The following is an 18038-nucleotide window of genomic DNA, read 5'->3' as shown; positions in this document are numbered from 1 at the left end:
AACTTGTTGAGCGCCTACTGTGCGCCAAGTTCGCGGCTAGGTGATTTCATTGTGTTTACAGCCGAGGAATGGAGTGTGACCATTCATTCATGATTCATTCAGCAAATGTTTATTGAGTGCCTACTGTGTGCCAGAAACTATTCTAGGCGCTTAGGAACTAGCCGTGAACAACAGATCAAATCCTGCTCTCAAGAAATTGCGTCCTAGCGGGAGGCTGGAACCCAAGACTGACTGACTCCAAAGCCTAGGCGCCTTGGGGAACAGGGAAGAAGGGGATGTCCCTCACCTGTGCTCAGGACCTTCTTGGTAAATGATTCCAGGACTTCCATGCGCATTATGTTGGTGCTGCGCCTATAACTCACCAAGTCCTAGTGGAGTCTGTCTTCCCCCACTCCACCTCGCCTGCATATCCCAATCCACATTCTGTTAGATGTGTGCCCACCTTACACACAGCCTTTAATTTCCCACCCCAACTAGTGGGATAACTGCCCATAAGACTCCAGTTTCTGTGCCACTCCATTTTCTGTGCAGTTGCCAGGAATATTGATAAAGTGAAAATCAATTTCTATTATTTCCCGGCCTCAGATATTGTCTTCCCTTCAGGATAAAGTGAAAAATCTTCAGCAGGGGCGCAGAGATGCCTTCCGTACACCTTTGCATTCTGCAGGCCCCCTCCTTTGCCTTCCTTCCATAGGCCACCTGCCTTTCAGGAAATCTGTTGCAGAGTTCCCAGCGCCAATACCCAGGGCTCAGAGAAGGTGAGGGACACAAGTAGTGGGATGGTGTGGAGAAGAACCCCCTCTCAGTTCCTGACTGCTCTTTGATTGGGGTTGGTGGAGGGCAGGGCCTGGCATAGTTTCCTGACACCCAGCGCCTCTCCCCACTGCTTACTCCACGCACAAAATTGGCCAGACAGCACACCCAGGCCACCAACCCCAGGCCAGCGTTTGTTCCATAGACTGATCTCCCTCTGAAATGTCTCAGTGTGGCCGGGCGCTGTGGCTCACACCCGTAATCCCAGCACTTTGGGAGGCCGAGGCAGATGGATCACTTGAGGCCAGGAGTATGAGACCAGCCTGTGTAACATGGTGAAACTCCGTCTCTACCAAAAATAGAATGATTAGCCAGGTGTGGTGGTGCACGCCTGTAATCCCAACTACTCCAGAGGCTGAGGCAAGAGAATCACTTGAACCTGGGAGGTGGAGGTTGCAGTGAGCTGGGATCACGCCACTGCACTCCAGCCTGGGCAACAGGGCGAGACTCTGTCTCAAATAAATGATAAATAAATCAATAAATAAATCTCAGTGTGCTGTAGACCTGATACTGAACCCCTTCAAACCTTTTCTGGGAACAAAGGGGAAGAAAAACTTGGGGGTCTGGGGGTGGGGGCATATGTGTATAATATGTAGCAGATACTTCTTTGGAGTGGCTCTGAGAAGTGAGCATGCATCAGAATCACCTGGAAGGCATGTTGAAACATATTGCTGAGCTCCCCCTGCACAGTGCCACACGCGTCCGTGTGAAGAGACCACCAAAGAAGCTTTGTGTGAGCAATAAGGCTGTTCATTTCTCCTGGGTGCAGGCGGGCTGAATCCGAAAAGAGAGTCAGGAAAGGGTGGTGGGATTATCATTAGTTCTTATAGATTTTCGGATAGGCGGTGGAGTTAGGAGCAGTGTTTTGTGGGCAGGGGGTGGATCTCACAAAGTACATTCTCAAGGGTAAGGAGAATTACAAAGTACATTGATCAGTTAGGGTGGGGCAGAAACAAATCACGGTGGTGGAATGTCATCAGTTAAGGCTATTTTCACTTCTGTGGATCTTCAGTTGCTTCAGGCCGTCTGGATGTATACATGCAGGTCACAGGGGATATGATGGCTTAGCTTGGGCTAGAGGCCTGACACACAGAATCTGATTCAGTGGATGGAAGGTGGGCATTTCCATCAAGTTCCCAGGTGATGCTGAGTTTGCTGATCTGGAGACCACACCTTGAAAACCACTGCCATTGGCCGGGCGCCGTGGCTCACGCTTGTAATCCCAGCGCTTTGGGAGGCCGAGGCGGGCGGATCACAAGGTCAGGAGATCGAGACCACGGTGAAACCCTGTCTCTACTAAAAAATACAAAAAATTAGCCGGGCGTGGTGGCGGGCGCCTGTAGTCCCAGCTACTTGGAGAGGCTGAGGCAGGAGAATGGCGTGAACCCGGGAGGCGGAGCTTGCAGTGAGCCGAGATCGTGCCACTGCACTCCAGCCTAGGGGACAGAGCGAGACTCAGTCTCAAAAAAAAAAAAAAAAAAAAAAAGAAAACCACTGCCATAGTGAACAGAGCATTGAGACACAAGATGTGTGGTGTCCTGATTCCTCTGCCAATGTATGACCTTTGGCCCTTAACCTCTTTACTTTGTAAAATGAGGAGGTTGGATTTAGTACAACCTGAAGATTCCTTCATATCTATTAAGAATTGACTGTAACTGGCCGGGCACGGTGGCTCACGCTTGTAATCCCAGCACTTTGGGAGGCCGAGGCTGGCGGATCACAAGGTCAGGAGATCGAGACCATGGTGAAACCCCGTCTCTATTAAAAATACAAAAAAAAATTAGCCGGGCGTGGTGGCGGGCGCCTGTAGTCCCAGCTACTCCGAGAGGCTGAGGCAGGAGAATGACGTGAACCCGGGAGGCGGAGCTTGCAGTGAGCCGAGATTGTGCTACTGCACTCCAGCCTGGGCGACAGAGCGAGACTCCGTCTCAAAAAAAAAAAAAAGAATTGACTGTAACTTTCCACAGGAAGTATGGCTTTTAGCCCACACGGACTAGCTATCCTATAGCCCTACCTTACCCTACCACCTAGTTCTTTTGCCTACTTTTGAAATGTCTTTACCAACATCACCTTATAGTGTCATGGAACAGTGCTAACCACCCACATGATTCTAGGACTTTATGCTTTTAGGAGTATGAATTATGAAACAAAGAGTTATCACACACATTAGAGAAACCAAGATTGGAACCTCACATTTCACAAAAGAGCCCTCAATGGACCATCCCAGTGCACGGCCATCTCAAGGTCCCTCAGCTCAGCTGCTGCTGATTTGGAAGTGAAGCAGAAGATGAAGAAACAGACTTTGGAGTCCAACACACCTGAGATCAAATTGCAAAAGCACCATTCACTAACTGCAAATTTCATGATCTCTGTGAGCCTTAGTTTATCTGCAAAAAGAAAATAATACCTCAAAGTCTTGTGGTGAAGCTTAAATGGAGATCCTGTATATAAAGGACTGAGTACAGGGCTGGGCATGCAGTAAGTATTCAGTCGTAAACATCATCATCACCAGTATTAATCATGGGTCGATTATTTAGCCTCTCTAAACTCAGTTCCTGAGTTGTGAGAAATAAATCAGATAATACAGCAAAGCACCTAGTCAGTTCCCTGGCGCTTGAAAGAGACTCAGTAAATGATAGCCATTCTTTTTTTTTTTTTTTTTTTTTGAGACAGAGTCTTGCTCTGTCGCCCAGGCTGGAGTACAGTGGCACAATCTCGGCTCACTGCAAGCTCCGCCTCCTGGGTTCACGCCATTCTCCTGCCTCAGCCTCTTGAGTAGCTGGGACTACAGGCGCCCGCCACCACGCCCGGCTAATTTTTTGTATTTTTTTAGTAGAGACGGGGTTTCACCGTGTTAGCTAGGATGGTCTCGATCTCCTAACCTCGTGATCTGCCCGCCTCGGCCTCCCAAAGTGCTGGGATTACAGGCGTGAGCCACCGCGCCCAGCCTAATGATAGCCATTCTTATCATATACGTACACTCAGGTAACTTCTTCCCATTTCCTTTGTCTAGGGTTTTTAACCCATTCGTAATACTTATCACAGTCTTTGAGTTATTACACAACTATTTATGTTTTTGTCTCCCCTCTAACACTATGAAGTCTGAGGTTTCTGTACTCAAACATATACGCTTTGTAATAATGCATTAATGTTGGCAAGTCTCTATCCCTCGTAACGCACTCAGTATCATGCAGCATTGCCTGCCTGGGATGACAGTACAAAGGGAGCCAGACCTCAAATCAGATTTCCTCATTCTGAGCACAGTGCTCTTGTTCTTCTAAACTTCAGTTATTTCCACACTATTTTTCCAGTTTTGCCATAACCTTGTACCACCTTGGCTGTTATTTGTTTATCATTTTTTAAATACATTTTTTATATTGACTGAGTTTGTTTAAATAATTGATTTGAGGCTGAGTGCAATGGTTCATGCCTGTAATCCCAGCATTTTGAGAGGCCGAGGCAGACGGAGGTCCAGGGTTTAAAACCAGCCTGGCCAACATGGTGAAACCCTATCTCTATTAAAAATACAAAAATTAGCTGGGCATGGTGGCGCACGCCTGTAATCCCAGCTGCTCAGGAGGCTGAGGCAGGAGAATCCCTTAAACCCAAGAGGCGGAGGTTGCAGTGAGCCAAGATCGCGCCACTACACTCTAGCCTGGGTGGCAAAGTGAGACTCTGTCTCAAAAATAAATAAATAAATAAATAAATTTGAGAAAGAAATTGTATATAATAATAACTCACTAACCATAAGTAAAAGGATACACTGAAATAAATACAAGAAAAATCAAATAAGGTACCAAATACCAGCTGGAATCTACCACCTATTGATTTTCTGAGCTTAATCTTTGTCTAAATAAAAAACAACAAAAACAAAAAACAAAAAAAATAACAGAGCCAAGCAGGGTGGGATGAGTGTTGGAGAGTTTGTTTACCAAGTGTTAAAAGGTGTTTAAGACATACAGCATCTAAATGAGACTCTGCTTAACTGAAATCACATGGCTCAAAATAAGTCACGGAGTACTTTCTAATATTCAGTTTAATTTTTTTTATATATGGAGTCTTGCTCTGTCACTCAGGCTGGAGTGCGGTGGGATGATTTTGGCTCACTGCAGCATCTGCCTCCCAGGCTCAAGCAGTCCTCCCACCTCAGTCTCTCAAGTACCTGGGACTACAAGCATGTGCCACCACACCCAGCAATCTTTTTTGTGTGTTTGTATTTTTAGTAGAGATGGGGGTCTTGCCGTGTTGCCCAGACTGGCCTGGAACTCCTGAGTGCAAGCTACTCCACCTGCCTTGGACTCCCAAAGGGCTGTGATTAGAGGTGTGAGCCACCATGCTGGGCCTCAGACCACGTACCACTTTGAATCATTTCTAGTACCACATCAAACTATCTCCTCCACTATCGGTAATACATTGCACATAATCTAATGTACCTCAAAGTATACCTTTGAAACTTAATTTAATATGACTCACCAGATTTTTGTAATGCTATGATTAAAAATATCACCCGAACCACAGTTCACAGGCACAACACTGACCTCACCTCTAAATTCAAACCCCCATTATTAACAGCTACCACATCTCTCCATCATTGTCATGTATCATAATTTCATGTTTATTTCTGTTGTATTTGATGAAGACTGTATGCTCCTTTAACATAGTGGCTTCATCTTTTTTACCATGGTTTCCACACAGCTTAGTAAAAATGCAGCACATGGAGAATATTAAGCAAACATTGTTAAAAGATGGACTGCTGCATGAATGAGTGGATAGAGTTATGTCTCTCTTTGCCTTCTGTGAAGCTTCTCTGGAAAGACAACAGAAAGGCTAGTGGCTTATACATGCAAAGTTTCAGGAAAGAAAATAATGGAAATTAATGGGAAGGAGTAATAAGATATCTGTCCCAGCATGTGCTGTTCTTTTCTCTCTGTAGGCACTCAATAAATACTCAAAAAGCCAAAAGATTGTGTTGAAAGAAGAATAAATGGCGTATAAGGGACTAACATGGTATTATGTGTGACCTAATACATTCTTACAAGTGAAAGAATCATCTTAGCCCCAATTTTACCAGCCCACATGGTTATTAACCTGTAACATCTCAACAGGATTTGAAAAGGCAGCAGCACTTATTTTACAGCCCTGCCCTCTCAGATGAAAAGAAAAAAGCTCCCAAGCTGTTCACAAAAGAAAACTAGAAGGAAAGAAATCAACATTCTTCTAAGTTTACCTGGTATGGCCCACTATTCTCCATGAGCAACAGACTTTACAAATCATTCCTAGAATAACAGTATATGATAGAGGCAGGCTCTCAGGAAGATGTGGAACTCCCACCCTTGGTCTTTTCACCTTGAAACACTAGAAAGCAGTTTAACAATCTCTTATGCTCTTCCCTCAAACATAATGATATAATGATGATGTCTTGCTCAAAACTTTGCTCCGATTTGTACGTCTGGTAGCAGGGATGGACAGGACTGTGTCATTCACATTCTTCACTCCACGTTCCCAACCACAGTCAATAGGAGAATTCCTTCTAGAAGCTGCCTTGGGATTTGTAGGCATGCCTGGAGATCAGATGTGTTTGGGCGTGTCTTTCCTCTGTGCAAAGTTAACTGCCAGAGGAAGTACAGCTTTCTTCCTGCTCCAGCTGGATGAAGGGGCTGAAACTGAATACTAGGTTTATTCTGTCCAAGCCTAGCTCCTCAAGGCTGGGTAAGGAAAGGGGATCCCACTTAGGAGAGACTTCTAAGTTTGGGCTTCCGTTAAGAGCAGAAGATGATAATTAGCGTGTATTGAGTAATTACTATGTGCCGGGGAAACTCTAAGATATAGATAGATAAATAGAGATATAATAATTTAAAAAAAAATTTTTTTTTTGACATGGAGTCTTGCTCTGTTGCCCAGGCTGGAGTGCAGTGGCGCAATCTCGGCTCACTGCAACCTCCACCTCCCAGGTTCAAGCAGTTCTCCTGTCTCAGCCTCCCAAGTAGCTGGGAATACAATACAGGTGCCTGCCACCACACCTGGCCAATTTTTGTATTTTTATTTTTTATTTTGTTTATTTACTTATATTTGAGACAGAGCCTTGCTCTGTCACCCCATCTGGAGTACGGTGGCACAGTCTCGGCTCACTGCAACCTCCACCTCCTGGATTCAAGCAATTCTCCTGTCTCAGCCACCCAAGTAGCTGGGATTACAGGAGCCTGCCATCACGCCTGGCTAATTTTTTGTATCATTTTTAGAGATGGGGTTTCACCATGTTGGCCAGACTGGTCTCGAATTCCTGACCTCAAATGATCCACCTGCCTCTGCCTCCGAAAGTGCAGGGATTACAGGCGTGAGTCACCGTGCCGGGCCTAATTTTTGTATTTTTAGTAGAGACGGGGTTTTACCATATTGGTCAGGCTGGTCCCGAATTCCTGACCTCAGGTGATCCACCCACCTTGGCCTCCCAAAGTGTTGGGATTACAGGCATGAGCCACTGCATCCCGCTTAATTATGAAAATATTTAGAGATTATAGGCCGGGCGCGGTGGCTCACGCCTGTAATCCCAGCACTTTGGGAGGCCGAGACGGGCGGATCACGAGGTCAGGAGATCGAGACCATCCTGGCTAACTCGGTGAAACCCCGTCTCTATTAAAAAATACAAAAAAAATTAGCCGGGCGAGGTGGCGGGCGCCTGTAGTCCCAGCTACGCAGGAGGCTGAGGCAGGAGAATGGCGTGAACCCCGGGGGGCAGAGCCTGCAGTGAGCCAAGATCGCGCCACTGCACTCCAGCCTGGGCAACAGAGCGAGACTCCATCTCAACAAAAAAAAAAAAAAAAAAAAAAAAAAAGAAAATATTTAGAGATTATTTTCAAATGTTATTCTAGGGGCCAAGGGAAATACTTCTTTGCTCTCCTAAGGTTCCCTGAAAAATCAATTCACAAAAGACAAATTAATTGGAGAAAATGCCTACATATTTTATTAACGTGCACACGGGCAGGATCACACAGTGATTACTTACCCTCCCAGTAGGGTTCAGAAAGTTATATATCATCTTAGCAAAACAGGTTATGGTGGAAAAATAGATTTTTGGCGGGGAGAAGAGGAACAATGAATAGATAAGCGAATGGGAACAGAGATTAACTTGTAAATCATTCTCTTTGGAATTTGAATGAGACAGAGAGGCGAACACGTTGCTTCATGAAAGGGTCTATTCAGCTGTGGTTACATTTTTGGTCTTAAAAGGAGGATAATTAAAAACAATTGTTCTTGGTAGGTCTGGATCTTAGGCAGATAAAGGAACTTCAACTTCATCCTGTGCTTTGGGAGAGACGGTGGAGGTGGGAGGTCAGAGAGATCTTGAGGCTTCTTCAATTCAGCAAGTCAAAGCCCCATATTTTGGGGTATTAATTTCTGAGCTCCAACGATCACTTACAAGCTGGGTGATTTAAACCTATTGTTTAACCTTAATTCTCCTATATCCAAAGGGGAATAATTACCACTAATAATACTAATGTCTATTTTCATAAGGTTTTTGAGGATTAAATTATCTCTGAAAAATCACATCAAACACATCATAAGCACTCAATAAATATTAGCTATTGCTACTATTCATTCAACACTATATTTCAAGCACGGTTCTAGATGTTGGCAACACATCAATGAATAAAACAGAAATATCTCTGTCCTTGTGCAGCTTACATTACTATTAATATTTCCATGCAATGTGGTAAAGTATGAACGCTCATCATTTTGAGGCAGGAGAATAGGGTCTGGAGGCAGGGAACCTAAGGACTTCCTAGAACTAAATCAAATGGAAACACTTCAGCTATAACAGGTAATATCCCTTCCCCTTACACAGGGTGTACACCAAGTAAATGACTTTGTAGTTTTACATCATCCTCTTCATTTACATAGGGTGCACACCAAGTAATCAATGGAAACCTCTAGAGGGTATTTAAACCAAAAAAATTCTGTAATGGGTCTCTCGAGCCCCTATGCTTGGGCCCGCTCCTACCCTGTGGAGCATACTTTCATTTTCAATAAATCTCTGCTTTTGTCGCTTCATTCTTTCCTTGCTTTTCTTGTGCGTGATGTCCAATTCTTTGTTCAAGACGCCAAGAACCTGGACATCCTCACACCGGTAACAATTTTATCCCCAGAGTCTAGTTGTCTTGACTTGGGATTGCCCCAGTTCCTGAGAAAATGAATTGGGTCAAGTCACTTCTTTGAGAGGTGGTCCTAGATAGCACAGTAAAGGACAGAAAAAGTCAAACAGGAAAGGGAGAAAGGCCAACACAATATACTGAATTAGTGAGTTACCTCTATGTGCAAATGGAACTCAACCTCACAGAGACCCTCTGAATGGCTGTGTAGAACACACTTCAGAAGTGTCCTAGGATATCTGTCCCCCAACTTGTTTTTCATTGGTAGAAGGTTGCTCCTGAGGCACCCCTCCAGCAGAAAGACCCAGAAAGCCATTCCTATGCACAAGAATTTTCTGCAGAAGATCTGATGAGAGGGCTGAGGGGATATGGGTAAGGAACCAACAGCTCTGCTGTGCTCGCTGAGTGCCAGGCATGTGACAGGCTCTGAATAAATACGTAAAATAAGGAACAAGGCCGGGCACGGTGGCTCACACCTGTAATCCCAGCACTTTGGGAGGCTAAGGTGGGCAGATCACGAGGTCAGGAGTTCGAGACCAGCCTGGCCAACATGGTGCAACCCCATCTCTACTAAAAATACAAAAATTAGCCGGGCGTGATTGGGGGGAACCTGTAATCCCAGCTACTCGGAAAACTGAGTGTCTCACGTGTCCATGTGAAGAGACCACCAAACAGGGTTTGTGTGAGCAACATGGCTGTTTATTTCACCTGGGTGCAGGAGGGCTGAGTCTGAAAAGAGTCAGCAAAGTGTGGTGGATTATCATCAGTTCTTATAGGTTTTGGGATAGGTGGTGGAGTTTGGAGCAATGTTTCTCGGGCAGGGGGTGGATCTCACAAAGTACATTCTTAAGGGTGGGGAGAATTATAAAGAACCTTCTTAAGAGTGGGGAAGATTACAAAGTACATTGATCAGTTAGGGTGGGGCAGAAACAAATCACAATGATGGAATGTCATCAGTTAAGGCTATTTTCACTTCTTCTGTGGATCTTCAGTTGCTTTAGGCCATCTGGATGTATACATGCAGGTCACAGGCTTAGCTTGGGCGCAGAGGCCTGACACTGAGGCAGGAGAATCGCTTGAACCTAGGAGGCGGAGGTTGCATCGAGCCGAGATCATGCCATTGTACTCCAGCCTGGATGACAGAGTGAGACTTTGTCTCAAATAAATAAATAAATAAGAACAAAAGAAAAAGAAAGGGGGAAAGCACTCAAGTCTGTCTGAGGACACAAGAAGCCTTTCCAGCAAAACTGGTAATTATTGAATGTGTCGTTTTGTTTTATTTGTAAGAGATGGAGGTCTCATTCTGTTGCCCAAGCTGGAGTGTAGTGATGTGTTCAGGGCTCACTGCAGCCTCAAACTCCTGGGATCAAGTAACCACCCCCGGCCCCCACCCTCTGGAGTAGCTGGAACTGCAGGCACACACCACCATGCCCATTTTTTTTTTTTTTTTTTTTTGAGATGGAGTCTTGCTCTGTAGCCCAGGCTGGAGTGCAGTGATGCAGTCTCCACTCACTGCAACCTCCAACTCCGGCATTCAACTGATTCTCATGCCTTGGCCTCCTGAGTAGCTGGGATTACAGGTATGCACCATCATACCTGGCTAATTTTTGTATTTTTTGACAGAAACGGGGTTTCACCATGTTGGCCAGGATTGTCTCAAATTCCTGACCTCAAGTGGTCCAACTGCCTTGGCCTCTCAAAGTGCTGGGATTACAGGCATGCGTCACCATGCCCAGCCCATCCTAACCATTTAGATTTTATTTTAAAGGAATGGATAATCATTGAGTTATACAAGTACAAGAGTGATATGACTGACTTGATATTTTAGAAAGATAAATCTGGAGCTGGCCCACTGGTGCACTCCCATATTCCCAGCTACTTGGGAAGTTGGGGCATGAGGATAGCTTGAGGCCATGAATTTGAGACCACTTTTGACAAAGCAAGATGACATCTCCAAAAAAAAAAAAAGAGCAAAAACAAAAACAAAAAAGATAAATTTCTTTTCCTTACAGATACCTCAGTAGAAGGAGTTGAATCTGATGTCAGACAAACTAATTAAGAAGATGTTAACAATATTCTAGGAGAAAGATCGCAGGATCTTCAAATAAGACAGTGGCAGGGGAAATGGAAAAGAAGAGATGAACACAAGCTTTGCCTAGATATAGCATCAATTGGTTAGATGTAGAGGAATAGAAAGAAGCATGGATGGTGCTCAGGATTCTGGCTTTTATGGGAAAATGGCCCCTCACACTGAGCTGGAATACACAAGAAGGAGAGAAATAGATGAGGGGATGATTTTTTTCACATATACTGTATCAGGAGCCTTTGAACTTTTGTATCCTAGTACTTCCCAAAATTATTTTGAAACATGTAACCCACACACATTTTGACATTGTTAAAATTGTACGTCATAAATGTGAAATGTTGGAAGGGGTGAAATTTCCAGCCATCCTATAAATACTGACTTTTTTTTTTTTTTTTTTTTTTTTGAGACGGAGTCTCTCTCTGTCACCCAGGCTGGAGTGCAATGGCGCGATCTCGGGTCACTGCAAACTCCGCCTCCTGGGTTCACGCCATTCTCCTGCCTCAGCCTCTTGAGTAGCTGGGACTACAGGCGCCCGCCACCACGGCCAGCTAATTTTTTTGTATTTTTAGTAGAGATGGGGTTTCACCGTGGTCTCGATCTCCTGACCTCGTGATCCACCCGCCTCGGCCTTCCAAAGTGCTGGGATTACAAGCGTGAGCCACTGTGCCCGGCCAAATACTGACATTTTAAAATAAAACTTGTATCACTCCTTTTACAAAAAATTTATTTAATTATTTTTATTTGAGAGACAGGATCTCACTCTGTCACCCAGGCTGGAGTGCAGTGACACAGTTTCAGCTCACTGAAGCCTCAACCTCCCAGGCTCAAGCCATTCTCCCACCTAGGCCTCCTGAATCACTGAGACTACAGGCACACACCACCACGCCTGGCTAATTTTCTTTACTTTTCGTAGAAACGAGGTCTCACTCTGTTGCCCAGGCTAGTCTTGAACTCCTGAGCTCAAGCAATCCTCCTGCCTTGGCCTCCCAAAGTATTGGGATTACAGATCTAAACTACTGTGCCCAGCCACATCACTCCTTTAATGTGTGTAATGAAATCTAAATACCATAGCAAATTGATAGCCGTTAGCATCCTCTTGAAAATTACGAAGCCAGGCATGGTGGCTTATGCCTGGAATCCCAGCACTTTGGGAGACCAAGGCAGGAGGATTGCTTGAGGCCAGGAGTTTGAGACCAGCCAGGGCAACATAGCAAGGCTCTATCTGTACAAAAAAACAATTTTAAAAAATTAGCCAGGCATGATGGCATGTGCCTGTAGTCCCAGCTACCTGGGAGGCCAAGGTGGGAGGATGGCTTGATCCCAGGAGTTCAATGCTGTGGTAACCTATGATCGTGCCACTGCCACTGCTCTTCAGCCTGGTAGACAGAGTGAGACTGTCTCTAAAAAGAAAAAAAGGAAATTACATGAACAAGCTCTTTTATGAAAGCCAAATTTTTACATGAATTCTTTTTCACCTTGAACCAAAATTTCCACTCCACTTTCCCTCCATTTTACTGTGATATAACATATTTTTATTCTTAGAAGACTTTTCTTCATCACTCTAATGTACTCAGCAAGAAAAATATGCATATAGATGGAAATTAATTTTGCTAATCTCCTGTGATCCTAAGTTCTTCTTTTTTAAGAACTCAAGTCTTCAGAATTAAGTTATCATTATAATTACTAGTAATACACTAATGATCAAAATGACCAATGTATTACTAATTTTGATCAAAATCGTTAAATAAAAATTAATGCTTTATAATAAATGCCTCTAAGATAAATTATAATTTTAAGAAATTAGTTCATATGCATATTACATGTGAATATGATTGCTCAACTGAGATAGCATTCAACATTAATTCCACTCTATGTTCCATTTTCATAGATAAAAGTGTTGAGAAATCTCATTCATGTAAGGCAGAGGATGCGAATAGAAGATTTCTTACAGTAATGTCATTAAACTTTGAAGTCCTTCCAAATTGTATTCCAAAAATTGCAGAGTGATCTATCATTGAAATGCATTGTTTAGGCCGGCTGCAGTGGTTCACTCCCGTAATCCCAGCACTTTAGGAGGCTGAGGAGTACGAATCACCTGAGGTTGGGAGTTCGAGACCAGCCTGACCAACATGGAGAAACCCCATCTCTACTAAAAATACAAAATTAGCCAGGCATGGTGGTGCACGCCTGTAGTCCCAGCTACTCGGGAGGCTGAGGCAGGAGAATTGCTTGAACCAGGGAGGCAGAGGTTGTGGTGAGCTGAGATTGAACCATTGTACTCCAGCCTGGGCAACAAGAGTGAAACTTCGTCTCTAAATAAATAAATAAATGCATTGTTTAGTGATCTATTGGCTAAAACTCGATTCTTCCCAAAATTCTGTTGCCAGCAAAGAATTAGAAAGCACCTGACTTAGAAAAGGGTTTGCTGTTCAGTCATGAGAGTCATTCACTTTCTCAGTTTCTGAAACATTTGCCAAAAAGACTCTCTCCAGAATTATCAAATGATTATTAAATTACACCTCTTCTTTTTCTTCTTTTTTTTTTTTTTTTTTTGAGATGGAGTCTCGCTCTGTCGCCCGGGCTGGAGTGCAGTGGCGCAATCTTGGCTCACTGCAAGCTCCGCCTCCCGGGTTCATGCCATTCTCCTGCCTCAGCCTCTCCGAGTAGCTGGGACTACAGGCGCCCGCCACCACGCCCGGCTAATTTTTTGTATTTTTAGTAGAGACGGGGTTTCACCGTGGTCTCGATCTCTTGACCTCGTGATCCGCCCGCCTCAGCCTCCCAAAGTGCTGGGATTACAAGCGTGAGCCACTGCGCCCGGCCTACACCTCTTATTTTTCTACCTAGAAACATTTTGATTAACCTGATATATTCAGAAAGGGTTAGGAAATGAAAATATTAATTTCTTTCTTTCTTTTTTTTTTTTTGAGACTGAGTTTCACTCATGTTGCCCAGGCTGGAGTGCAGTGGCGCAATCTCGGCTCACTGCAACCTCCACCTCCCGGATTCAAGCGATTCTCCTGCCTCAGCCTTCCTGAGTAACTGGGATTACAGGCATATACCACCATGCCTGGCTAATTTTTTGTATTTTTAGTAGCTACGGGGATTCTCCATGTTGGTCAGGCTGGTCTCGAACTCCCGACCTCAGATGATCCGCCTGCCTTGGCCTCCCAAAGTGCTGCGATTACAGGCATGAGCCACTGTGCCAGGCCGAAAATATTAATTTCAAAATACCTTGTGTAATAAAAATTTTGACAAAGCATTTCTCTCTCATCATGTGATTTAAATATATTTTATTCAAAATCTCAGTGCTATATTTTTAGCTCATTTGATTTATGAAAAATGTCCACCTATTACCTAACTAGCAAAGTCAGCCTTCACTGTCAAACCAAGGGGCCAAGTAAAACTTTTTTTCGTCAGTAAAGATGTGACTACCTTTTTCTATTCAAATAAACAGATTGAGACACATCTCCCTTTGGGAGGCCAAGGTGGGCGGATCACGAGGTCAGGAGATCGAGACCATCCTGGCTAACACAGTGAAACCCCGTCTCTACTAAAAAAATACAAAAAATTAGCTGGGCGTGGTGGCAGGCGCCCGTAGTCCCAGCTAATCAGGAGGCTGAGGAGGAGAATGGCGTGAATCTGGGAGGCGGAGCCTGCAGTGAGCCAAGATCGCGCCACTGCACTCCAGCCTGGGCGACAGAGCGAGACTCCGTCTCAAAAAAAATAAAGTAAAATAAAGACACGTCTCCACCGAGGAGCACAGTGACTCGCACCTGTAATTCTAGTACTTTGGGAGGCCGAGGCAGGCGGATCATGTGAGATCAGGAGTTCGAGACCAACTGGCCAACATGGTGAAGCCCTGTCTCTACTAAAAATACAAAAATTAGCTGGAAATCGCTTGAACCTAGGAGGTGGAGGTTGCAGTGAGCTGAGATTGCACCACGGCACTCCAGCCTGGGCGACAGAGCAAGAGTCTGTGTCAAAAAAAAAAAAAAGACACATCCCCATGACAACCATTTCACTTCTGAATTGAGAGAGAGAGAGAGAGAGAAAAAGAGAGAGAGAGATAGGAGAGACAGAGCCCTGCCAAGAATTTGCTCCTAAATGAAATTGTTATTCTCTTCAATATTTTTTACCTATCTTTCCCACCCCCCCACCTTTTTTTTTTGGCTGTCAAAAAGCCCCCTATCAGAAGTGATAGATTCTTTGACAATAGTCATGGGATAAAAAGGCTGAGTTTGTTAAACAAAAATTGTCATCCTATCCCTAGCCCACTCTACAGTGTAACTGAATTTAGAACATTCCAACAGAGGCCAAAATAGTCCATTCCAGAGGCCATACTTCTTCCTTCACAGGGCATGTGTTAAATCAGAAAAAAAATGCCAGCCCTGCTTTGAGTGCACGTTGCCCACATTCAAAGAGCTTTCACCTCCTCTAGTATCTTGAATAATCTCTTTAGAGCCCTGGAAGTTTTTGTGTTTGTTTGTTTGTTTGTTTGAGATGGAGTTTCACTCTTGTTGCCCAGGCTGGAGTGCAATGCCGCGATCTCGGCTCACCGCAACCTCTGCCTCCCAGGGTCAAGCGTTTCTCCTGCCTCAGCCTCCTGAGTAGCTGGGATTACAGGCATGCGCCACCATGCCTGGCTAATTTTGTATTTTTAGCAGAGACAGGGTTTCTCCATGTTGGTCAGGCTGGTCTCAAACTCCCGACCTCAGGTGATCCACCCTCCTCGGCCTCCCAAAGTGCTGGGATTACAGGTGTGAGCCACTGCGCCCAGCCTGGAAGTTTTTACACCTAATGCAAGGTACCATAACAAGACAGGGACAAGTATGCCTTTTTATTTTACCAAATGGGGTATGAGTGATTAGGAAAGGTGAGCTGAAAAGGACAACTGGCGTAACACCTCAACACTCAGCAATTTCTCAGATTAATTCTTTCTAGCAGAATTACATACGGAAATGGAAATCCAGAAACTGACTCCCTTCAAATCATCTGTGTCATCATATCTCTTGGAAAATCCCTCTATCTGTCTTCAAAAACTATTTGATATATCATTTGATCCCCACAACAGCTCTTTGAGTTTGGTACTTACAATGACTGTTAATGTGACTCCTATTTAAGAAATGAAGAAACTAAGGTGCAGAGACATCAGTCCAATTATCCAAGATCACTTGAACCCAGCTGAATCAGTATCTTGGCCTCTGTCAGCAAAGTCCCCCAGTTCTGCTCTAGCTAAGCAGACCAATATACAGCTCCCAGCACCACTGGCCTTTCTACCTGGAAAGGCTCTCCTCCTTCCCTCTGCCTCCTTGTAGAATGCTGGTCTAAATGACACTCAGGTTTCTATCAATTTCTCATTTAGACTCAGTTAGTGTGTTTTATCCTTGGCTCAAGCTAATTGTTTTTCCCATTTTATTAAGAAAAATTTCTGCCAGGAGTGATAGTTGATACCTATAACCCCAATGATTGGGAGGCAGAGGTGGGAGGATTGCTTGAGGGCAGGATTTCAAGACCAGCCTGGGCAATATAGCAAGACCCGATTTCTATAAAAAATTTAAAAAATTAGCCAAGAGTGGTGGCAGGCTCCTGTAGTCCCAGCTACTTGGGAGGCTGAGGTAGGAGGAGGGTTTGAGCCCAGGAGTTCAACGGTACCATTGCACTCCAGCCTGGGCTACAGAGTGAGACCCTGTTTCAAAAACGAAAAGACAAAGAAAAAATTTAAAAATACATCTCAGCCGGGCGCGGTGGCTCACGCTTGTAATCCCAGCACTTTGGGAGGCTGAGGCGGGCAGATCACGAGGTCAGGAGATCGAGACCACGGTGAAACCCCGTCTCTACTAAAAATACAAAAAATTAGCCGGGCGTGGTGGCGGGCGCCTGTAGTCCCAGCTACTTGGAGAGGCTGAGGCAGGAGAATGGCATGAACCTGGCAGGTGGAGCTCGCAGTGAGCCGAGATTGCGCCACTGCACTCCAGCCTGGGTGCCTGGGTGACAGAGCAAGACTCCGTCTCAAAAAAAAAAAAATAAATAAAAATAAAAAAAAATAAAAAATAAAAATAAAAATACATCTCAGTTGAAAAATATTTATATACTCAACTGTATACCCATTAGCTAGATTCTACCATTAATATTTTAACTATACTTGCCAGATTGCTTTTTCAAGACAGGGTCTTGCTCTGTTGCCCAGGCTGGAGGGCAGTAGCATGATCATTGTTTACTGCAGCCTCATCCTCCCAGGTTCAAGCAAATCCTCCCACCTCAGCCTCCCAAGTAGCTGGGACCACAGGCATGCACCATTATACCTGGCTAATTTTTTTTTGGTAGAGATAGAGGTCTCTTCATGTTGCCCAGGCTGGTCTCAAACTGCTTGCCTCAGGCGAGCCTCCTGCCTTGGCCTTCCAAAATGCTGGGATTAAAGGCAAGAGCAAACAAATCCTTGGCAGTTTACATTCCCACCCCCAAGCTCCATAAAAGAGGAAAATACCACATACCATCATCTGAGGTCTTTTCAAGGAGTAGGGCTTCTGACCCACAGAAAACTATAAAGAAAATTTCTCGGCTGGGCACGGTGGCTGTCACCTATAATCACAGCACTTTGGGAGGCTAAGTCAGGCAGATTGCTCGAGCCCAGGAGTTTGAGACCATCCTGGGCAACATGGTGAAACCCCATCAAAAAAAAAAAAATACAAAAATTAGCCAAGTATGGTGGCACATGCCTGTTATCTCAGCTATTCAGGAGGCTAAGACAGGAGAATCACTTGAGACCTGAGGCCAAGGTTGCAGTGAGCTGAGATCGTATCACTGCACTCAGCCTGGGTGACAGAGCAAAACCCTATCTCAAAAAAAAATTTTTTTTTTCTCATCTCCACGGGTTCAGGTCATTCATTTAGTCCAGTGGTACCGAACCTGGAAGTACATCAGAATAACCCAGAGAGCTTTTAAAATACACCATTGCCACAGCCCTATCCCAGACCAACTGAGACAGAATC

This window comes from Nomascus leucogenys, chromosome 5 (genome assembly GCF_006542625.1).
Source record: "Nomascus leucogenys isolate Asia chromosome 5, Asia_NLE_v1, whole genome shotgun sequence".
NCBI classification, from domain to species: domain Eukaryota; kingdom Metazoa; phylum Chordata; class Mammalia; order Primates; family Hylobatidae; genus Nomascus; species Nomascus leucogenys.
This window is presented reverse-complemented; position numbering follows the sequence as displayed.